The sequence below is a fragment of the Aedes albopictus genome, chromosome 1 (assembly GCF_035046485.1).
Source record: "Aedes albopictus strain Foshan chromosome 1, AalbF5, whole genome shotgun sequence".
NCBI lineage: Eukaryota > Metazoa > Arthropoda > Insecta > Diptera > Culicidae > Aedes > Aedes albopictus.
In genome coordinates, this window is record NC_085136.1 from 185,847,771 (window position 1) to 185,872,267 (window position 24,497).

Here is a 24,497-nt window from a genome sequence, read left to right on the forward strand (position 1 = left end):
ATGAATCCATACAAAGACATCGCTCCAGATCCAACAGCTTTTTCAGTTCGTCATCTTATACATTTGAATGATACTTACGTGCAAACATGTTCCCACTGTAAACCACTTCTCGAGCGTTGACTATGGCGGATGTCACTACCTTTGATGACTGTAGATCCCTCTTGGGTCGCACGTAGGCTGGTCTTCCCGAATGAGGATGCTGTACTTTAACGTGTTTCATTCGTGTCGATTTCGATCGCAAATTTCCCCGGATTTTCATATTGGACTGCACGGTATTCATTCGGTTCAAATAGAACAGATCCTGCGATTGTGAGTGAATTGCAGCTAAACTGCTTCTCGTCGAGCTCCAATCGTTTAGCAAGCCCTGGGGAGAGTTCTCGATATTTCCATCAACTTCTATCCTGTCTACTGTATTCGATTCAGCTAGGTACACCTTGGATGCCAACGATAGTTGCCCTTTGGATTTACAGCTACGCAGTGTTTTGCTTAACTGGTATTTAATCATATCGATCCACTTTTTGCGAATGTTTACCAAATCTTTTATGTGAAAAAGACACGTTTTAAGAGCATTAAAATTTGACTGCTCACCTGAATTGAAAAAATTGAATTTGATTAGTTGATAGACCCCTACGTGTGGTGCAAGATAATATTCAATAAAATTAATATCGGTAATACTTTGTTAATTTCCTATTGTTATTGTGATGTTTTTATTATTAATGCGATTAGTATTTCCTTGTCTCAAAAAATCGTTTATATAGGTAAGTGATTAGTCCGGTATAGGGTATCACTATTTAAAGTACGCAGATCAATAAACCACCAAAGTGAATATGGTAAGTGGGGGCAGGATGGGTCACCTAAGAAATGGATCACTATAACTTTCTAAATATAAATCGCATTTCTCTGTATTCTACCACGATTCTCAGATACACTAGTCAGCTATGATATAAGAGTATAAAAAGGTAATAAAGTTTGAAACCTGCTTCTTGACAAACAATTTTCAAAACATGACCCATCTTGCCCCACCTCATTTTAACGGAGGCAAGATGGGTCAGATATTAGAAAACTCGATTTTCCTCCAAACAAAAAATACTATATCTTCTAGTTTTTCTCTATACATCTAAGCTTCATACACGTACAGATTACATGAAGAAAGTGTTGATACATATCGGTAGATTATTCTCAGAACTAGAAGATTTTTGTTCGGGTAGCCATAAACGGACTTTGAAAACCTAAATTTTTTGAAGGAAAATTTAAAAAATATGTTCTCAAATTTTCAGTGCTCTCATCGCTTCGATAATGTAGGTCACAGAATAGCCTTTCCATGACCCAATTTTCCCCCCACATACCATACATACTGTTTCCACGATTGAGGAATTAATAAAGATTTTGTTTTTGTTTTGTTTTGTTTGCCCTAAAACTCAGAATCAAATAAACTCTACTTTATTTCTCTTTTCCATCAGACCTTCATCTGCTCGAGGTCGTGTTCGTGTAGGTTTCCGTTTAACGGATTACAAATATAATCAATTACCATAATAATAATCGAAAGCGTTGTCATTGTATAGCAAACGCGCTTAAGGCAAACATCTCAGTAAATAAAATGAGAAGCTACACGACGACGTTGGATAATTTATTCGTCGACCCAGAATGTTGCAATGCCTTGACGTTGATGAACATTATTAACCTTCCAGCAGTCGCGCGGTTGGCCACCCTCACCAGCACCACACTAATACTTACCTTACCGATCAGGCTAAGGCCGGGGTGGCCTCTGCTGTACATAGTAGCCGTCTCCATTCCACTCGGTCCATGGCTGTTTGTCTCCAGTTCCGCACTCTGCGTAGGGTCCGCAGATCGTCCTCCACTCCAACCACCTCGCTGCACACCACGTCTTCTTGTACCGGTCGGATGACGGTGAACTTTGTTCGATCGTAGAGTTCTGCGGAGTCCAAAGTAAGCTCGATTTCCTGCCATAATGCGTCAATTTCTCTGCTGATGTCGTTGTCGGCGGTCACCAGTGAGCCCAAGTACACGAATTCTTCAACCGCCTCGATTTCATCGCCATCGATAGAAATCCGGGATGGCGGGCGCGGAGGTTCCTCCCTTTGCCATCATGTACTTTGTCTTCGACACATTAATAGCTAATCCGATTCGCCTGGCTTCACTCTTTAGTCGGATGTACGTTTCCGCCATCGTCTCAAATTTACGCGCTATAATATCAATATCATCAGTGAAACCAAGCAGCTGAACGGACTTCGTGAAAATCGTCCCACTCGTGTTTATCCCCACTCTCCTTATTACACCTTCTAACGCAATGTTGAACAGTAAGCACGAAAGACCATCACCTTGCCGTAACCCCTTTGCGAGATTCGAAGGGCCTCGAGTGTGTCCCTGATACTCGAACTACGCACATCAATCGATCCATCGTCGCCTTGATTAATCATATCAGTTTATCCGGGAATCCGTATTCGTGCATAATCTGCCAAAGCTGTTCTCGATCGATTGTATCAAACGCCGATTTGAAATCGATTAACAAGTGATGTGTGGGCACGTTGTGTTCGCGGTATTACTGCAACACCTGGCGGATGGCGAACATCTTGTCCGTTGTAGTGATCCGAATCAATTTTCGCACTGCGGTATGTGCGGACATTGGTTATATCCGAGAAGTATTTACCGTCGATTAGAACGTGGTCGATTTGATTTTCTGTTTGATGGTCGGGTGTTCGCCAGGTGCCTTTGTGGATATCTTTGCGGGAGAAGAAGGTGCTTCGGATTACCATACCACGGGAGGCTGCAAAGTTTCGCTGGCCGTTATCATTTGATACGGCATGCAGGCTATTTTGTCCGATTACCTGTCTGTACATTTCCTCCCTTCCTATCTGCACGTTCATGTCGTCGACAACGATTTTCACGTCACGCGGCGAGCAACCATGGTATGTTTGCTTTAACTGCGCGTAGAACGCTTTTTTCACGTTATCAGGTTTCCCTTCGTGGCGGCAGTGGACGTTGATGATGCTGTAGTTGAAGAAACGGCCCTTAACTTAACCAGAAAAGTTCACGACTGAAACGGGAATTGTCTCCGGCATAACCTTATGCCACAGGCGATAAAAATGTTTAAGAGGCCACACACTGATGTTTGGCGGATCGTAGCTCTGGTTTTGTCCACCTGAATGTAAGGAACGGTGAGTTTTCGGTTGAAGATATTGGTTCGATAGCCACTGCTCTAGAACGTGTTTGGGTGTACAACCACAGGCTCATCGTCAACAGCTCCTTGCTCGCTAACTTGTCCGGAAAAAAAGTGTCATTTGAACTTTTATGTCATTTTACAAGTTTTCAAAATACCAATTTCCCGCGCCAGTTGTGTCTTCCTACCTTCACTGTACCGACACTGATGTTGGTATTTGACATGATCAGCGCCCCCTAGGCTTTGCGCTGTCGCTGTTCTTGGGCAGACTTAATTATCTGGCATCACGATCTGAAGCTTCCTATACTTTCCATTCCTACAACCCGCAAGCCAATTGATACCTGCAGTGATCCCTATTCCACGTTTACAAGGGCGCACGATGCAACTTCACTGCTGCTGGATAAATCTGCTCATCAGACACCCTAACAGGAAGGTTAGGGTAGTGTGGGGATGAGGCCGTCTTCTACAATGCCGGTAGAAGCCAGGACTACTCTCTCCTCGACCCACTAAAACACATTCCTATGGTCGCCAAACCCTACGTCTCTCCGGAACCACCAAGAAGGTATTGCTTCAGAGAGGGGCTAGTGCATATCGCACCCTCAAGGTTAGCTACCGTAGCCTAGCAGCAACGAACATCGATGACTCGCTCTGGAGAGTCCATCACGATAGCATGCTGGCGCTTAGCCAGTTTCCCGAGTGGTCCTCGCCACTCCCTTTGTCCTCGGAAGGCGGGCAGGGTCAACCCCGCCCGCGCCCTACTGCTGAGCGGACATCAAGAACTGATGCCCACGTGCAACCCGATCTGACCTGCCCGCAAAGGAAGGGTATCACTACCCTTCAGGCCCTATCAGATGCACCCGTAGGTTGCAGACAGCAGGATCTAACCTACCCCGACCCTTGCCGGGGACCCCTTTCCAACCGCGGGCTCAGATCCAACCCAGTAGACCGACGCCACGACAGCACCGCTACCGGGACTTCCTCTCCGCGGCCACTTAATCGCTGTAAGGGTCGATCTCGACCGCAGGGCACCGGTATGACCTACGAAGCCGACTTCGAACCCCTGGACCACCTCTTGTACTGCATCTGGACTAGCCATTCTCCGAGTCCACGCGCCGCCTCCTCTGTAGCTCCCAGACGATATGGGTGATTGCCGTTGAAACGGCATTCCAGCTAATCTCATCCCTACACATTCTCTGGACCAAGTTGTCCGGAGTTGTGTCCTCCCCGCATGTGGCAAGCATGCGGTCACGCATTGTGCGAAAACGCGGGCACACGAACAACACGTGTTCCGCCGTTTCCTCTAAACCATTGCACACTGGGCATTCGGGAGAATCCGCATGCCCGAAACGGTGTAGATACTGTCGGAAGCAACCATGACCTGTAAGGACCTGTGTCAGGTGGAATGAAACTTCCCCATGGCGCCTATTAATCCAACTATCTACCCTCGGTATCAACCTATGGGTCCACCTTCTTTTGGTGGAACTGTCCCACGCGCGCTGCCATTTGACCATAGAGGCCATCCTGACAGTTTTGCGTATGACTCTTGTGCCGCGCATTTCGAAGCACTCCATGTCCTCACTGATAAGAATGCTGATAGGCACCATACCAGTAATGACACAGAGAGCGTCGTGTGACACGGTACGGTACGCGCTTGCAACCCTCAGACACATAAGCCTGTAAGTACTTTCCAGCTTCCGTCGGTAGCATTCAGTACTTAGCGCGGTACCCCACGCCGGGCCGCCATACCTACACGCAGAAAAATGTCGCATATTTGAAACAAATGCATTACCACTTTGATTTAAATTCAATACTGTTTTTTAAATCAAAGCAAATTAATATTTGATTCTAATACTAAGTGACTTTGATTCTAAAATAAAAGTATTAGAAACAATGTCCTTGTGCCATTGATTTAAAAAAATAACTACTTTGAAATAAATATAGCATTTTGCACAAGTTTTTCCCTTGCCATTTTGTTTATGTTGTCACAAAGTGAAAAAATAAAATACTCGCCGGGCGAAATTGTTGAAGAAGCGGTCGATGTTTGAATACTAAAAACATTAAATCAATTTAAAACGTTTGGTTTCTCGAATGCCACAGTGCGTGCCTTCATTATTGGTAAGTACAGTAAAGTGAAACTTATGATTCATGTCTAAAATTCATATATTTTTTTTTCTAGATAACGGCTACACAGCTAGCCTTGCTCAAGTGCAAGGAACTGGAGCAACTCATTTTGTAGCGGTTTTTAGGGGATAAGAAGAAAGTGCATGTTGTCGTAATGGAGACAAGTCCTGGTAAGCATCTACTATTCATAAAATTATGTTTACTACGGAACCCTTTTTAATTGACAGAATCTTCCTCCGCTATCCAGAAAACCATCCACCAAATCTGAAACTATGCCGCCTCCCCATCCACCGGCTGTCACAGAAGTAACAAGAGGTAGCTGTACACCATGCTACAAACATCAGCAAAAGGCAGGTCTATCACCGAAAAATTAAAAAAAAAACTATTATTAAGATTATGCAATTAGGTAAATATAGTAAATATTGTTCCCCAAAAGTCTTATCCATTTTTATTGGATTATCTGCTTTGATTGAATGCGATCTCATAAATAACGGGAGCATTTTGATCACATGCTCTCAGTATTTGTTAGATCGCAATCAATCAAAGCACGTAATCCATTCCAAATATATTTTTATGATCGTTTTGAAATATATTACTATCAAATAATATTATTTTTAAAACAAAAAAAAATCTGTATTTGATTCAAAAATATGTGCTTTTTGTTTCAAAAATAAATATTTTTGAAATAAAGTAGTTATATATTTGTTTCAATGAAATTAAATATTTGAATCAAATATTTTTCACTTTGAATTTACATTCAGCCTTATGACAGCTAGACTTTAAAACAACAAAATAAATACTTTGAAACTAATACTCTTTGTTGTTGATTCAATAAAAATTGCACTTAGGCCGTGGATCAATGATGTTTTGTTTTTGTTTCAAAGTCGTTTATTTTAGAATTTAATATATATTTTTCTGCGTGTAAGTATGGACGTAGCAACACTAGCCAGAAGCTTGCGCTTACTGGCGTACACCGCTGAGCTATTGGACATCATCCGGGACAGTGCCGCAATAGCTGTGGAGGCTCTTTTACAGGCATAATCGACGTGGCTACCGAAGGTAAGCTTATCGTCGATCATCACGCCCAAGTGCTTGACAGAGCGCTTCGACAGGATAGTGCATTCTCCTACACTGATCTCCGTCTGCTGCGCCGACTGCATGTTGTTAACAACCGTCACCTCTGTCTTGTGGTGAGCCAGCTCCAGTTTTCTGGACCGCATCCACGCCTCCACAACCTTGATCGAGTGGTCGGTAGTCAACTTCACCTCCTCGATCGTTTCACCGTAGACTTCGAGCGTAATATCGTCGGCAAATCCGACAATCACCACTCCCACTGGGTACTCTAACCTCAACACCTCGTCGTACATGATCTGTACCGGGAAAACCTCGAAAAACAGACATGCGATGGGTGGTCCAGGGTGCCCGGCCTTTAAGAAAGCCGCAGTGAGCAACAAATCACAGTGCAGGTAACGCAGCTGAACCTGAACCACTGTGATGCGGCTCAGCAACTGCTTTGTCAGGCGGTTTCTGAGTGGGAGACGGATATCGCCAACATTTCGGACCCATACCGAGTACCCGCCGGCAACGGCAACTGGGCCTCGGATGGGACCAGGAAAATGGCGGCGATATGGACGACGGGTAAATACCCCGTGCAGGAGTTGGTGTCTACTACCTATGAGGGCTTCGTGGTCGCCAAAGTAAACGGGGTCTTCTTCTGTAGCTGTTATGCGCCTCCGCGGTGGCCGATCGAGCGGTTCACGCCAATGCTGGACCGCTTAACGACCGTGCTAACAGGGCGAAGGCCGGTGGTAATAGCGGGTGACTTTAATGCCTGGGCTGTGGAATGGGGAAGGCGTTTCACGAACCAGCGGGGTCAGATCCCGCTAGAAACACTGGCCATCTTAGATGTCGACTTGGCTAACGTCGGTACCAAGAGTACCTATAGTCGAAACGGAGCGGAGTCAATTATTGACGTGACCTTTTGTAGTCCTGGCCTAACAAGTAGTTCGAACTGGAGAGTAGATGATGGCTACACTCACAGCGACCACCTGGCGGTTCGCTACAGTATCGACTACAACAACAGCAGACAGCGGATAGAAGAAGAGGCGGCTAGGCCAAGGCCAAGCCCTCGTAGGTGGAAGACATCATACTTCGACGAAGAGGTATTTAGGGAAGCGCTCCGCCGTGAGCGAAACTTACTCGGTTTAGACGGCGACGGGCTGGTAGCGGTGCTCTCACGTGCGTGTGATGCGACCATGCCTAGGAGAGTCCACCCTAGAAATGGGAGGCCACCGGCTTACTGGTGGACCGACGCGATTGCGGACCTGCGCCGCGCCTGCCTACGGGCTAGGCGGCGGATGCAGCGAGCACGGTCAGAGGAAGAGCGAAACGAACGGCGGGTGGTGTTCGCCGCTGCAAAAGCCGCGCTCAATACCGAGATAAGAGCAAGCAAAAAGGCCTGCTTTGAGGGTCTCTGTCAGAGTGCCAATACGAACCCGTGGGGTGATGCCTACAGGATCGTTATGGCCAAGACGAGAGGTGTGATGGCTCCTACAGAGCAATCTCCAGAGATGTTGGAGGGGATCATTGGAGGACTTTTTCCGCGTCATGATCCTAGTCCTTGGCCTCCTTTCGTAGGATAGCCGGGGACTGGGGCTGGCGATGAGGAAAGGGTCACCGATGTGGAACTTGCGGGGATAGCTAAGTCCCTTAGCGTAGGTAAGGCCCCAGGTCCGGACGGAGTTCCGAACCTGGCCTTAAAAGTAGCTATTGCAGAAGCTCTCGAGATGTTCAGGTCTGCTATGCAGAAATGCCTGGACGAGGGAGTTTTCCCAGAAGCTTGGAAGAGGCAGAGCCTGGTACTATTGCCAAAGGCGGGGAAACCACCCGGAGACCCGTCGGCATATAGACCAATATGCTTGATTGACACGGCGGGGAAGGTGCTCGAAAAGATCATCCTCAATAGAATTTTGAAGTTCACTGAGGGCGTAAATGGTCTCTCGAGCAACCAGTATGGCTTCCGGAAGGGGAGGTCCACCGTAGACGCTATCTTGTCGGTTACAAAAACCGCCGAGAAAGCACTCGAGCCTAAGAGGAGGGGAATTCGCTTCTGCGGGGTAGTGACTCTGGATGTAAGGAATGCATTTAATAGCGCCAGTTGGGCTGCTATTGCCGATGCGCTCTTGCGTCTGGGGATACCGGAGTACTTGTACAAGATTCTCGGAAGCTACTTCCAGAATCGCGTACTAGTATACGACACGGAGGTGGGTCGGAAGTGCTTTCACATAACCTCAGGAGTCCCGCAAGGTTCCATCCTGGGTCCGGTGTTATGGAATGTCATGTACGACGAGGTGTTGAGGTTAGAGTACATGCAGATGGGCGGACTCGTGCAGCTTTGGGCCTTATGACCTTCAGCGCCGCATCGCCTACACAGTTTGCGCCTGTCGGGGCCTTTGCATTCCCACGACTTGTGTCCTGGTTCCAGACACCTGAAGCAAACCTCAGGTGGCTCGTGGAATGTCAGGTGACATACACACCAGCCCACCTTAATACTCCCTACTTTAACGGACTTCCCGAATAAAACGGTATCATACAACAGTTTTACAGTGTATCATTTTCTTATTATTCATGTTATCATAAACTGGATTATTTATTGCTGATACGACATATGATATTAAGGATAGTACTTATCATATTGGGAGTTTGAATGATAGACCGAATGGGTTGTTAAGTATCGTTACCATTCAAAAACGCTATTTTTCTCGAACAAAAATTTTGTGGAATCATAGATGTTATAATCCCTTTATCATTAACTTTATGATACGACGAATAATAAAAACAAAACGGAAATATTTCACCACATCTGTTTTACCGACCCGAAAAAATGTACACCCCTGCGGGCATTTGTCGGGCACTGTCAAATTTGCTCACGATTAACTGAATCATTGTTTACTTTCGTCGTATTTTTTATTCACTGGAACGGGAATCGAACAGATTGCCGTGGCCAAAGTTGTTTCCGAAAGTTCACGGTGTTTATCCACTACACCATGTGGAACCTGTGCTCGCGGTTGACTGAAATTCGATGGTGTTGTGAAGGTGATTAAGCAGTTAACGAGGAGAACCGAGGGGAAGATTTATAGTCTTTACTATGAAGACAGTAGCTCCAGTGGAAAAATCCCCTGAAAATCCCTTTGGAGATTCCGGTTTTGCATGTGATCCGGTAAGTTTGCAGTAATTAACCGAAACAAGCTGCTGGCATGGAAACAGCAACCGTCAAGCGAAGCAGCTCTTAGTGACAACCGAGGTGACAACGCGTTCTCTGGTAGAGCAAATTGGAGCTATCAATGTTGTGCAGTTTATTTTGTCTGCTCAGAAGTATCGAATCCTGTCACTATTACACACAATATGGAAACAACATGTGCATTTCATGCTTACTATGGCCATTGTATTGTTTAAACATTATGAAAACTCACAAAAGCTAAAATTAATCGTCGAACTTGCAGAAAGGAAAGATAAACAATTATTCATATATCGTTAATGGTATCGTTATCATAAGTGTAATAATACTCGTAAAGTATTGAATAATGTCAATTCAGAAACTTCAATCATCGAATCATAAACCCATCGTTGCTGTTGTAATAATCATTCCACGAATTAAATTCTTATGATATGAACGATAGCTTGAACGATATATTTCTATGCGGGTTTTTAACATCCGCCACAGGTAGCTGAACCAAAGCTATCTGTGTCCCTGATGGCCCTCTCCGTAGCTTGACGGCTGCGGCGGCCACCTGCACATCACACTGTTGCCGCAGTGCCGTGACGAGCTCCTCCACTTCGGTGATCTCGTCAATGTCTTTGACCTTCAGAGTCGCCTCATGTGTCAGAGCCCTCACCTGCACACCTTCGCCAAGGACCTCTTCTGCCAGCCTTTTGTAGGCGGCGCCCTTGTGCTCCTTCTGGCGCTTCAGCTCCAGGATCATTTCGCCCGTACGAGTACGTCTAATACTGCGTACGTCGGCTCCAAGACCCTCAAGCTTGGCGTCGCTTCGCATCGTCTTCAAGACGTCCGAGTACTTGGACTGTTCCGTCTTGATGACGATAGCGTCGCCTTTCTCACGCCTGGCACCTGCCTTCCTACGCCTTGGCTTGGCGTCCTTCACTTCTACCTGCGGATTCACCTTCTTCTTCTTCTTCCGCTCTACCTTTGTCCAAGGAGGGTCTTCTCCTTGGATCGCCCTGCTCTGTGGCTGCTGAGGGCCCACCATTGGTCGCAACCCCTTGTTCCCATCAATCCGGGACGGGCCGGCCTTTTCAGGCCCACCCTTCCCAGTTTTCCGGGAACCCTGGCTGGGGTCCGACTTTCCGGCATAACCACCGGCTTTCGGGGTTATTATACGCCTGGCCTTGCGAGCGCCGCCAGACAGCTCCTCACCTGACGGCTGCCTCGCCCGCTTCTGCGAATGCTTGACACGTTTATCACGAGCATTCGCATCCACACTCTTCGGACTACCCGCGAAAGAGAAGGCCTCCGTTTGCGTAAGCTTAGACGCTTTCTCCTTTGCGGGTTCCGCCGCTGCCGCAGCCAGCAACGCGACCGCGTGCTCCTGCTTGGCCTCATCGACTGACGCTCTAAGCCGAAGCAACCCGCATAGAAATTTACAATTTATGGTATCGTACATATTATAAGACGTTCATAAGTGGAATGATTACTATAGAAGCAATTGTAGTTTTATGATGCAATGTTTAAAGATGAAAAATTACCACCATACAAAACTTTTCGAATATCATACCACTTATGATAAGGATACATGCAATTATATATGAATAATTTCTAATAATACCTTTTTGTTTAGGTAGTAGTTGACTACTACCTTCTGTTCTGTACCTACTGTTTCCTCAGCAATGACAGCTCCTCAGCAATTTCTCTAATGGGGAGCTCCACTGGTTCCGTAGCCTGTTTTTGTGTCAGCAGCTGGCGTTCTCTAATTTTCACAAATGCACTTGAAAAATTACCTTCATCCGTCCTTCACTGGTTGCTTTTGCGGCTGCAGCAGAATGTTGATGCCGTCCAAATATCCCTTTTCCTCTCAGAAAATGCCTATTTGAGATCTTCCTTGGTGTCGATGATTACCACTAATTCGTTTTTCTCGTTTTTTAACTTCTATGAGTTTCAACGTACCGCGAACACTGCTTGCGTTTGGTGCAGCGCGAAGAGTTACTAAATTAATCTCGACCACGTCAATCTCACTCGGTTCGATTCCCGACCCAAAAGATAAAAAACGCCGCGAATATAAACAATGATTCACACAATCGTAGATACACTTGACAGTGTCCGAAAGAGCCCGCAGGGGTGTGCACTTTTTTTCGGTCGGTAAAGCAGATTTGCTGAAATATTTTCGTTTTGTTTTTATTATTCGCCGTATCATAAAATTTATGATAAAGTGATTATAATACGTATAATTTCGCAAATTTTTTGTTCGAGAATAATGCCATTTTCGAATGGTAACGATACTTAACAACCCATTCGATCTATCATTAAAACTCCTAAAATGATAACTGCTATCAGCGATATGATCAATCGTATCATCGATTTATAATCTAATTTATGATAACACGAATAATAAGAAAATCATACATTCAATTATTCATGTATAATACCGTTTTATTTGGGAAGGCCGTTTTCAGGTCCTTACTTATATTCGACTTAGTTGTCGCGAAGTCAATAATTTTGCCAAGCTGCTGCTCAGCTACCTCCAATGCGGGCCGTCCTTTTCCTGCTACTTGGCTGATGGCCCTCAGCAACCATGCTCCGTCCATAACCTCCGCCGGCTGGCTTGCCGTGGAGTGGACAGGAGCTCCCACGCTTGAGCTGCGTAAGCAGCTTCCAGCACCTGACTCCTCGCTTCTCCTTGTTGGAGACCGCATCAACCCGCTTCTTGCGAAGGGGTTGATCGCACCACTACTACCTGTTGCACTTGTTTTAGAAATTTGTTTACTCATATTTGATTCCCACGAGTCGCACGGAAATAATGTCCACCACGCCAGAGCTCTGCATTAACGCGGTAAGGGACAGCTTACTGTGGGGGGTGCCCAGGTGCCCCACAGGCTCCGTTAAAGATCGAGCATCTTTTTCACCCCCTCGATCACTCATTCCTCGGCACGGGTCGCTTGACACCTTGAATTGGGGTTAGTAGTCCTATTCTTAGCCGGCAACTACGCGGCTGACTCGCAAGCGGGGGGTGCGTCAGGCCCCAGGACATCCGTCCCTGCTGCCCCAAAAACTTCACTCGCTTTGCAAACGGCACGTGGTACACCTCTTGGCGCGATGAATGTGTTGGTTTATTAGTCACTGATTCCCGCTGCTAACGAACTATTGACAGCAAATTGTGTGTTTTGCTTTTTTCGAAGTTAGTAGTCGACAAGAAAAATTAGTATTCGACATATGTAATTGTATTAACCCTTTCTTTCCCATAAGTTTTTTTGACATTTAAAAATAGATAAAATGGTTTCTGAACAAATCACCAGAACAAAAGATGTATAGTTTTACTCCAAAATATCGTTAGAAATTAAAAATATGATTTTTGAGGTGGATCACCTGTGATCCATTGGGAAGATGGATGCACTGAAGGCACATACATAAATTTTGTTTTTTTTTTGTATATTGTTTTTTTTTTAACTATATATTTATAAATCGTATATTACACCTTGAATTTATCTCGAGATTCTTATCAAGCCCTTCGGTAAAAATTAATGAAACTTATGGGACTTCTTGCAGTTATCATAAGTAGTTAGGTGTTTGGACATGGTCCTCTTCGAATCTATGGCTTCTCTCCTCGTACCATATAAACCTTCCTGGATTCATCTGCGACTTATTGCCGGCGCTAAATAGATTTCATTATATGGAATAATGACATTTTTACATGAAACACTATTAATAATGGAAAATGTCTTGAATGTAAACAAACATGGTAACAAGGAACAGGTTAAATCAGGAAGGATAAAAATGTCGTTTTGTTCCCAATGGATCACTGATGATCCACATGTTTGTTCATAAAATTAGTGTTTTCTCGTCAACTTGTTTGTGAAACGGTATTTTATTGTGCTAATATACATATTGTAGGGCATGCTAGTATTTTTTTCGAATGAAAATAATATTCATGTTTCGGAATATTGGATATTCAAATTTTGTTTGAATTATAATAGAAAAAATACCGACTTTCGCTAAATGATTTAGCTCTAGAACAAAAACGAGCAGAGAAATTTTGACCAAACTTGGCATAATAGTTCATTAAACGTATACAAACATCTGATGAAAAAATGGAAATGATCTAACTTATCCTGTATTTGTATGAACAGTGGAAAGTAGTGGATCACCTGTGCTACCATGGGAAAGAAAGGGTTAATATCAAAGCTATAGAATAATCGGGATCGATGAATTTCTTAAATGGTCATAATCCATATATTTAGTACAATAGAGACGAATCAGCCAAGGGCTGAAAGTCTCTTTAATAAAGACAAATCAATCAATCAATATTTAGTACAACATCTATAATATCTAACTTATTTCATAAGTTTGCGCATGCATTGCGTATTATTAGTTTTACGTATTTTCCAACACCGTCATATTAAATTACCTGGACTGGGGGCGCTCCTGCCTTTGTTGAGCTGCATTTCAACCATGTCCAGAACCTTCGGACCAGAGCTATATAGGATGCTGAGGTACAGCTTCTCCGTTGTTGCTTCCTTGTAAAGAAACAACTTGCTAACTCGAGGATCAATTTGGAAGGGAGCGTCGGCCACAGTGCCACGTTTGTTAACCATGGTGTACGAAGCGGCAATTTTTAGCAAGGGTTGATTGTTATAGAAGTAGAGTGTTTTTTCCAAAGACATTACTATAATGTCATGGCCTGATGTCATCATTTCGATGCTCCTTGGGTCGTATCCTATTTTGCTGGCTCGGCGGAAAAGACTTTCGCCATTCCACCGGTACAAGAAGCATGCATCTGAAATAATTGTAAAAAATGAGAAATGTGTAGTTAAAACTTAACAAAAAAGTTCTTACCTAAGGCAAGGCATCGCAGTATGTAAAACTGGCTGTCCACTTCATAATGCGGCAAGCGATCGTGTAAAAAGTACATTTCCTGTGTTTTGATTAACTTGAATTCATCGGTAAGCATGTATATATTGTTCACCGATCGTTCGGGATATTCAGCAATTTCGAGCACGAGAATAACTAGTTGTTCGCCACTAAATACCAGTAGCTCGTCGCAACGCTCCACTTCTTTAACATCACGCAAAGAAAAATGATAATCCATCCATCGATAAATCCTGGAACGATCGTTTCAATAGCATAAAGAACACGCTGGACGAGACACTCATTGCACACATATCATTGAGCTATATAAATGTTCACTCGTTCACTCTTCGACACTTACGCTACTTTCCCAAAACCGGCCTCCGAGTATCCGCTGATCAAGAACAAATCCGATTTGAATTGGACCAAAACCGATCGCCGATTGAGACCTGGACGTTTAATCCTCTGCATAGCTTTGACAGTCAGCGCATTTCCCTTCGAGTGATCCGGAAATTGATAAATCTTGAAGCGATCCTGTAGACACACAGTTGCCACCAGGATGGTTTTGTTTCCAGAAATCTGCAGCTCTTCAATCTGGAGAATTACATGTTAAGATTAACTTACCCTATATTTTAGGAAATACAATCCACTTTACCTGGAAATCTGCCACTTCTTCGCGTACGTCGGGAGTTGCAGCGATCGGAACCAGTTTAACGTCGGCGTCGTTTACCGTGATGCGCGAAATTTGATTACCGGAGAAAAGGTACAGGTTTCCGCTGCTGCGAACGCGTGCGAAAAATGTCTGATGGTCACCAATGACGGTACGATTTAGGCTCAATTTAACTCGATGCAATGTTAAATCATACTGCGATGTGTCAATTTCTGTAATGTGCAAGCAATAGGTTTATATATGGGAAACATATGTATGCAGTTGCGTTTTCTCTGGTAAATTTTGGATCACTTTCAAATTAGACATAGGAAGTCCAGAACTTTCCACAGTTTTGTAAATTTAATTTTATAGCAAAACTTCGGGTAAATCAGTGCATAAGTGATTATGAAGGCCAAGACAGTGTCTTCCGATTAGACGATTTCGTATAAACACTACACTGTGGTGCTTTTGCAGTAATCCCAGAAGAAATTCCTAGAGGAATATCAAGAAGAATGTTTGGGAGAATTTCAGAAAATAATCTTGAAATAATTCCATTAGGGCCGATTTCTTCACGTCGGCTTAACCGGTAAGCCCGGCTTACCCATATAGTTAAACATGGTTTAACGCTTAAACCAGGGTGAAGAATTCGGCCCTTAGGAAATCAAAATTCTGTAAAATCGGATCAACTCCCGCAGTAATTTCGGCAGGATATCTTAAGGAATCTCAAAAGCTTGAATTTTGAGAGGATATTTGGTTGGACCGCACAATGATTTTCTTAATGATTTCTTATTTCAGGTGGAATTCCTGAAACATTCCCAGAAGCTCCAAAACAAATTTAAAAAGGGACATCTGGGTTAACCGGAGAAGGAACTCCTGAAGAAATCTCAGGGGTCAGATCTTTTCGGTAATTGTAATTTATTAGCAAAACGATAACTTGTTAGCAAGCTTTTAAACGAGTCAAGCAAAAACAATATTGTTTTTCCGGTTGGAATCAGACATTCAATCAAAAATTGCCGTTTTCTTGATCCACAAGTGTCGCCACTTTTTCGCAACTAGTGCGCTGTGTTGCTATTGACAAGGAGATAGATGCGCACTACTTCCGAAATGATTCAGAAAACGTCGTGAGTCAGGTCGCGTCGCAACGCAGTTGTGCGACGTTCGGTTTGGTGGCGGCCCTACAATACACCACAAGGTGCGTGCCTGAGTGCATTGTTGTTCACCATTTACATAAACAGCCTCCCAAGTATATATATATATCGATTGCTGGGCCATAACCAACAAACTTGTAACGAATGCTTGTGTCCGTCTAACCAACAGCAGCTTGAGCGCCACTCTCCAGGAGGAGAGGCTGCTGAGGCAATTTCAGTGACACGGCTGCGACTCAAGTTCAGGGCGGGTTGATAGGCGGATCAAACACCCGATCACATTTAACCTTCCCAACATGTGGCATTCAAACCTCAGAATTTTTACAAACCTTCAAATTCAAACCTGTATGAGTGGAGATGCATTCAATTAAAACGGATGGAAATCTAAAACGTACCGCGTCAAACTATTGTAAGATGTGGAGTCGTCAACCAAAAATAATTGTCCGATCAAACTCTAGGTGTATACGAGCTCTTTATATTCAATTTTCTGATACCTAACCTGGGTTGACGTCAACGAGAACCTCTACTCCTACGTTACAATTTTTACATCCTTATTCCTAGAGTACTAATTGGATAATCTGACCTTACAGCATCGGCGATCCCTTCGTTGGATGACATGCTCTCGATGCAGCGGGATGGTCCATCGGCGTTCTTCGTTTCATGCGTTCGAGCACCTGCGAACGGCACTGGGAATCGGCAGTCCAGTCGATTAAGCGCGGCTTCGGCTTGCGCGCCAAGGCCTTCGACGGACTCTGTTTGAGAAGTTGACAGGTAGAGGTCACCACCAATCTTAGATGCGACAGGAGGCACGTGTGACGTAGCACAACGTAACTTGCGACCAAGTATGCAGGCGTTACGGCTCGTAACCGGATGGGAACTACAGCGCCCGAGCACGTGGTGATGCTCTGATCGTCGGGTTGCGTGTCCCAACTACCGGCGTTAACGGCTCGAATAGTAGCTCTATTTTATTCCACCAGTGGGTGGTGTGGGGAGGTTTGGGTGGAAAATCCTCGGACCGTGGACTATCACAGCTTCCGTCTAGGCTCCAAATTCGGCACTCCTCCCCCGAAATGCGACGCTCGCTTGAAATTATATCGATTAGTGCCCAATCCTAGGATAAACGTTTGAAGGGATCGCTTACCTGCCCCCAGAGGCTTCCTAGCACCTCAGCCTTCTGTAGGGTTGGAAAGTGGGGCAGAGAATGACCTCGTGCCTATCACTAGCCTGATTCACAAATTCAAGAAACTATTAATTTATAATTTATTGTTTTAATTCGTGCAGTGAAACTCACTAAAAACTTCTCTAGTAGAAATCCTACTCGGCACCTACATTTTTAATTCACTTAACACAGTTTCACTTGGATTAGCCTCCACTTGTTCGGAACAACTACTCCGGTCAAAAGATCCACTTCAAATAGTTTGAATGTCCTTTAAAAATTCTATACGACCGCCAAAATCCGCATAAAAAGCCTTCATCGTTAACTTTGTAAAGAACGCAATTGAGGTACATCCCATCTCATTTCATCTCGCAGGTTTCTCACCACAATCGCTTTTGACTATTGTAAAAGTTTTCAGAATTTGTCCAAAGCAAAATCGGAAAACGTATATCACGCAAAAAAAGCATGGTAAAATCAAAAATATTTCAGGTAAACTCAAATAAATTGTCAATTTGTTCTGGCAACAAAAATAAAACTGTTTGGAGCAAACCGAACGTCACATTTGAAGCAAATTCAATCCATTTTTGAAACAAACATGCATCTTCTGACAGGTTATGTTAGAAACAAATGTAAAAATTTTTGTTTTTTTTGTGGCAGGTCGGCCCTACGGAAACATTCGTTTTCCAATTAAATTTACAAAGTCATTTCCTTGTCTAGGAAAACCCACTTCCCGCGTGGCACTTTCAATGCCAGCATCATGTAGATAACATACGCTCCCGAAATCAATGGGATTTCGTGGAAACTTTTGGAGAAACTTGCCTTTTTTTGCAAGAGGAAATCTTGTTTGGTGCTGCAGCTGGAACTTGAGAGTTTTGTTTATGTTCTCGACGGCGGAACGGGGGGTTCTTCAACAGGTATTGTAAAAATTAATATGCAATTAAGTTAGTTTTAAAAATTAATATTTTAGTTTCAAAAATTTTATCAGTTTACCGAATAAAAATGAATATTTTTATTTCAAAGGAACGAAATTTGTCTCCGTGATTAGCTGCTGCAAGTGAGTCGTCTGCCATATGCCCAGAAAATTAAATGAGATCTCTGGTGGCACTCGCTAGGTAAGCTTAGATTTAAATGCTCAGCGGTCTCATATCCTCACCGTAGGGTGGCGCATCGGCTGCATGAGAGCAGCAGGGAAAAACGTTCGTCCAGTGATATTCATTTCGTTAGAGCAACATTAACGGCGGCTACTATTCGAACTATAGCAACCCGCGCAGCGCTTCCATTTTGACTTAACCACCCTTTTCCACACCGGTAGCAATCAAATTAGTCACCCTCATTCGTATCGGGAGGGCTGTCATATTCCCATAGCATTTTTAGCAGCGCAACTGTCCCGCTACTATATTTAGTCACCCACCCATAGCGCTACTATTTTGCGAGCGCATCCAGCAGCGACCGGTAAAGTTTGCAGCAATGATGGAGGGCTGCCAAACGGGGTATAGAAGCGCACCGTTAAAGGTGCTCTTACAAACTGTTTTTCAAATCCCGCAAAGACAAGGGCCATTGTTTTTTGCAGCAAAGACAAGGGCCATTGTTTTTTGCAGCAAAGACAAGGGCATTGTTTTTGCAGCAAAGACGGCTTTGTGAATCCTCAGATCGATGTTCGTTTCAGCGGTGAAACTATTGATCTATCGCACGAATTAACGAACCTTGGACTCATCATGGACTCCCGCTTGAAATGGTCCGACCAAGTCAACAATGTCACCATGGAAGTCGTCAACACCCTTCGCACGTTTCGTCGGTTCCAGAAAGTGCTATCTATATACATTAGGCCTGTCCAGCTTTTCAAAAATGTTCTCTGAATCTCAAGTCCCCCATATTTTGATTGGCATTATAAAACAAGTATCACGCAAAAAAAAGCATGGTAAAATCAAAAATATTTCAGGTAAATTCAAATAAATTGTCAATTTGTTCTGGCAACAAAAATAAAACTGTTTGGAGCAAACCGAACGTCACATTTGAAGCAAATTCAATCCATTTTTGAAACAAACATGCATCTTCTGACAGGTTATGTTAGAAACAAATGTAAAAATTTTTGTTTTTTTTTTTGTGGCAGGCAGAGTTACCCATTGCTCATGTGTACATAAATGTGACAGCGAGCCTCCCACCAAATTGTCTCCTAGCTCTTCAAAATCGCAGTGTGCTGCGCTGGTAGGAGGCTCACGAAAATCTGGTGGGTGCGAGCTAGGCACCTAGCTCCCGGGGAGCTCGTCTCATGCGCTGCGTGAGCTGTTGGTATCTAAGGTGAAAAACAACTTCTTGGTAACGAAGAACCTCAACAACTTTTTTCCGTACGCAACACAAGTGTCTGGTTGGTCTATGCGATACGACTAGGGACTCTCAATGCAAAGGTTAAGGTTTCAATTCTCGTTCGTTTAGGAAGTTTTTGTCGTGAAATTTTCGAATTTAATCAGCGCATGAGACGAAGCGCATGAGACACATCTTGAAAAAAATGAGGCGCACAACTTTCAGTCTCAAAATGTACTGTGCTCCTGGGAGCTTGCTTGCAATGTGCCTCCCGTACATGGTACTACAGCACGTGTACATCAACTCTGGTGGCAGGTCGGCCCTACGGAAACATTCGTTTTCCAATTAAATTTACAAAGTCATTTCCTTGTCTAGGAAAACCCACTTCCCACGTGGCACTTTCAATGCCAGCATCATGTAGATAGCATATGCTCCCGAAATCAATGGGATTTCGTGGAAACTTTTGGAGAAACTTGCCTTTTTTTGCAAGAGGAAATCTTGTTTGGTGCTGCAGCTGGAACTTGAGAGTTTTGTTTATGTTCTCGACGGCGGAACGGGGGGTTCTTCAACAGGTATTGTAAAAATTAATATGCAATTAAGTTAGTTTTAAAAATTAATATTTTAGTTTCAAAAATTTTATCAGTTTACCGAATAAAAATGAATATTTTTATTTCAAAGGAACGAAATTTGTCTCCGTGTAACTGCACGGAGACAAATTTCGTTCCTTTGAAATAAAAATATTCATTTTTATTCGGTAAACTGATAAAATTTTTGAAACTAAAATATTAATTTTTAAAACTAACTTAATTGCATATTAATTTTTACAATACCTGTTGAAGAACCCCCCGTTCCGCCGTCGAGAACATAAACAAAACTCTCAAGTTCCAGCTGCAGCACCAAACAAGATTTCCTCTTGCAAAAAAAGGCAAGTTTCTCCAAAAGTTTCCACGAAATCCCATTGATTTCGGGAGCATATGCTATCTACATGATGCTGGCATTGAAAGTGCCACGCGGGAAGTGGGTTTTCCTAGACAAGGAAATGACTTTGTAAATTTAATTGGAAAACGAATGTTTCCGTAGGGCCGACCTGCCACAAAAAAAAAAAACAAAAATTTTTACATTTGTTTCTAACATAACCTGTCAGAAGATGCATGTTTGTTTCAAAAATGGATTGAATTTGCTTCAAATGTGACGTTCGGTTTGCTCCAAACAGTTTTATTTTTGTTGCCAGAACAAATTGACAATTTATTTGAATTTACCTGAAATATTTTTGATTTTACCATGCTTTTTTTTGCGTGTGGTCAAAATTTCAGCCAAATCCATTGAAATTAAGAGGTGCATCTAATCAATTTTGTGTTTTTCGACTATTTTTGAACTTCAAATAATCATAACTACACTAAAACTTGTCAAAACCTAATTCTTTCGGCAGAAATTGAAAGCTATACTTGTTTGCTACAACTTCTCCGAACAACGTGTGCCAATGAAATTGAAGGAAACATGTGTAATTATCACATTTGTAATCAGAAAAACCTTAAAAAGTTGATTTTTTGATAGATTTCGTTCTGGAACACCCTAATATACGTAATAAGTTGGATTTTTCATAACGGCATCATATTCTCCAATGTTTTCTGGTTATTTGCTTCCTTGACACCAATGCTGTAGGAAATGAGCAAAAATTACTAAAATTCGTGAAAGCCAAATGTGGCCTTAAAACTAGCTTTTCGGGTGCAATCACGCTCACCACCACAACATGCTAAAAAGTCTTCATATGAGAAATTTTTCAATACTTTAGACCAAGGGGCGTTTCACTCATGATGCATTTGAAATATCAACAACATTAAATGCATTTTTGTGCATTAAAATGCATTTAAATGTACATTCAGTACCATTCAGTACATTTGGTTTAGCGTGTATCTATCACAGCCTATCACCAACACAAATGCAACGAATTGTCAAATATTGTATTTAGGATGTTGATAAAAAAATATAAGCAATTTGTTTGCAAAGCTGTCGTTCTGTTGGCGAAAAGTGATATTTTCTCTAAAATTGTAGAAAGTATTTTTAGAGAAATGTATGTTGTGTTAACGGTGCGTTCCAGAAAACCATCTCACAACAGGGCACGGTACCTTCGTCATCCGCGAGATCTTCTGGATCTTCAATCCCTATCAGGTTTGTAGTGGATAATTACATTTGGTAAGATTCTTGATTTGTTTGTCTTTTTTATAGGACGATGGAAGATTACTGCTGCTGAAGAGTTCCCACAATCCAAAGGAGAAACTTGACGCGATCATCGTCAATGAAAAAACACCCGGATCCTGCACGAGGCTCGTGAGTTCGCCCCGGATAACCTTTACAGCTCTTCCAGATTCCAAATGAGCTCACCCAAAGTTGATGGATGGCTGGATTCGGTGGAGTCGGATCAGAACGGTGGAATGCAACAACAGCAGCAAGGTAGGAATAATTGAATTACTTCATATGATAGAAAGCGAATTTCTTTCACAAGGAAATAATTGGCATTGCGAAATCACGTTAATGCCCATCTGCGCAACGGTGCGGTAGCGCGAAATATTCAACAAATGACACCTTATATGACCTGCCACAATGAGCTGTTGCGGCAGAAGCGGCTTCATACTAAAATGCCCGGGATTCAAATGACGGTTTTGAGAGAGAATGCTGATACAATTCTTGTGCAGAATGCAGGCACCAAACTTCCTTCAGTCATGAACGTGAATATACGTTTCTTCTTCGAATAAATTGTGCGCTGGAAATCGTCCTCTCAGGGATTCCTCCAGGAACTCCTCCGGGGATTCCTCCAGGAACTCCTCCGGGGATTCCTCCAGGAACTCCTCCGGGGATTCCTCCAGGAACTCCTCCGGGGATTCCTCCAGGAACTCCTCCGGGGATTCCTCCAGGAACTCCTCCGAGGATTCCTCCAGGAACTCCTCCGGGGATTCCTCCAGGAACTCCTTCTGGCATTCCTCCAGGAACTCCTTCGGGGAATCCTCCAGGAACTCCTCCGGGGATTACTCCAAGGAACTCCTCCGGGGATTCCTCCAGGAACTCCTCCAGGGATTCCTTCAGGAACTCCTCTGGGGATTCCTTCAGGAATTCCTTCAGGGATTCTTTCAGGAATTCCTTCAGGGATTTCTTCAGGAATTCCTACAGGGATTTCTTCAGGAATTCTTTTAGGAATATTCCATCAGGGATCCCTTCAGGAATTCCTTCAGGGATTCTTTCAAGGATTCCTTCAGCGATCTCTTCTGCAATTCTTTCAGGGATTCCTCCCTAAATTCATTCAGGGATTCCTTCCAAAATTCTTCCAGGGATTCCTTCAGAAATTCCACCAGGGATTCCTGCAGGAATTTCTTCAGGAATTCCTCCAGGGATGCCTACAGGAATTTCTCCAGGGATTCCTTCTGGCATTCCTCCAGGGATTCCTTCAGGAAATCCTTCTGGGATTCTTTCTGGAATTATTTCAGAGATTCCTTCAGGGATTCCTTCAAGAATTCCTCCAGGGATTTCTTCAGGAATTCCTCCAGTGATTCCTTCAAGAATTCCTTCAGAGTTTCCTTCAGGAATTCCTTCCGGGATTCCTTCAGGGATTTCTTCAGGAATTCCTCCAGGGATTTTTTCAGAAATTCCTCCAGGGATTCCTTCAGGAATTCCATCAGGGATTTCTTCAGGATTTCCTACAGGGATTCCTTCAGGAATTCCTCAAGGGATTCCTTCAGGAATTCATCCAGTGATTTCTTCAGGAATTCCTTCTGAGTTTCCTTCAGGGATTCCTTCTGGAATTCCTTCAGGGATTCCTTCAGGAATATCTTCAGGATATCCTACAGGGATTCCTTCAGAAATTCCTTCAGGGATTCCTTCAGGGATTCTTTCAAGGATTCCTTCAGGGATTTTTTCAGCAATTCTTTCAGGGATTCCTTCCTAAATTCATTCAGGAATTTATTCCAAAATTCTTCCAGGGATTCCTTCAGAAATTCCACCAGGGATTCCTGCAGGAATTTCTTCAGGAGTTCCTCCAGGGATGCCTTCAGGAATTTCTCCAGGGATTCCTTCTGGCATTCCTCCAGGGATTCCTTCAGACAATCCTTCTGGGATTCTTTCTGGAATTATTTCAGAGATTCCTTAAGGGATTTCTTCAGGGATTCCTTCAAAAATTCCTCCAGGGATTTCTTCAGGAATTCCTCCAGTGATTCCTTCAGAGTTTCCTTCAGGAATTCCTTCCGGGATTCCTTCAGGGATTTCTTCAGGAATTCCTCCAGGGATTTTTTCAGAAATTCCTCCAGGGATTCCTTCAGGAATTCCTTCAGGGATTTCTTCAGGATTTCCTACAGGGATTCCTTCAGAAATTCCTTCAGAGATTCCTTCAGGAATTCCTCAAGGGATTCCTTCAGGGATTCATCCAGTGATTTCTTCAGGAATTCTTCCAGGGATTCATTCTGGAATTTCTCCAGGGATTCCTTCTGGATTTTCTCCAGGAATTCCTTCAGGAATTCCTCCAGGGATTCCTTCAGGAGTTCCTCCAGGGATTCCTTCAGGAAATCCTCTAGGGATTCCTTCTGGAATTCCTTCACAGATTCCTTCAGGGATTTCTTCAGGATTTCCTACAGGGGTTCCTTCAGAATTTCCTTCAGAGATTCCTGCAGGAATTCCTCAAGGGATTCCTTCAGGTATTTCTTCAGGAATTCCTCCAGGGATTTTTTCAGAAATTCCTCCAGGGATTCCTTCAGGAATTCCTTCAGGGATTTCTTCAGGATTTCCTACAGGGATTTCTTCAGAAATTCCTTCAGAGATTGCTTCAGAAATTCCTCAAGGGATTTCTTCAGGAATTCATCCAGTGATATCTTCAGGAATTCCTCCAG

At 43.5% G+C, this 24,497-nt stretch overlaps 1 non-coding gene across 2 annotated transcripts in view; it reads right to left on the reverse strand.

Moving 5' to 3' along the window:
- Nucleotides 1-24,497, reverse strand: part of LOC109622731 (uncharacterized) — a 51,333-nt gene that overhangs the window by 8,576 nt on the left and 18,260 nt on the right. For both annotated transcript variants that reach the window (XR_003892964.2, XR_009996319.1), the window contains exons 3-7: nt 15,031-15,257; nt 14,737-14,969; nt 14,364-14,629; nt 13,936-14,304; nt 79-588 (exon numbers count right to left, since the gene is read on the reverse strand). This is a non-coding gene — a transcript (uncharacterized LOC109622731). The remainder of the gene's footprint in view (nt 1-78; nt 589-13,935; nt 14,305-14,363; nt 14,630-14,736; nt 14,970-15,030; nt 15,258-24,497) is intronic.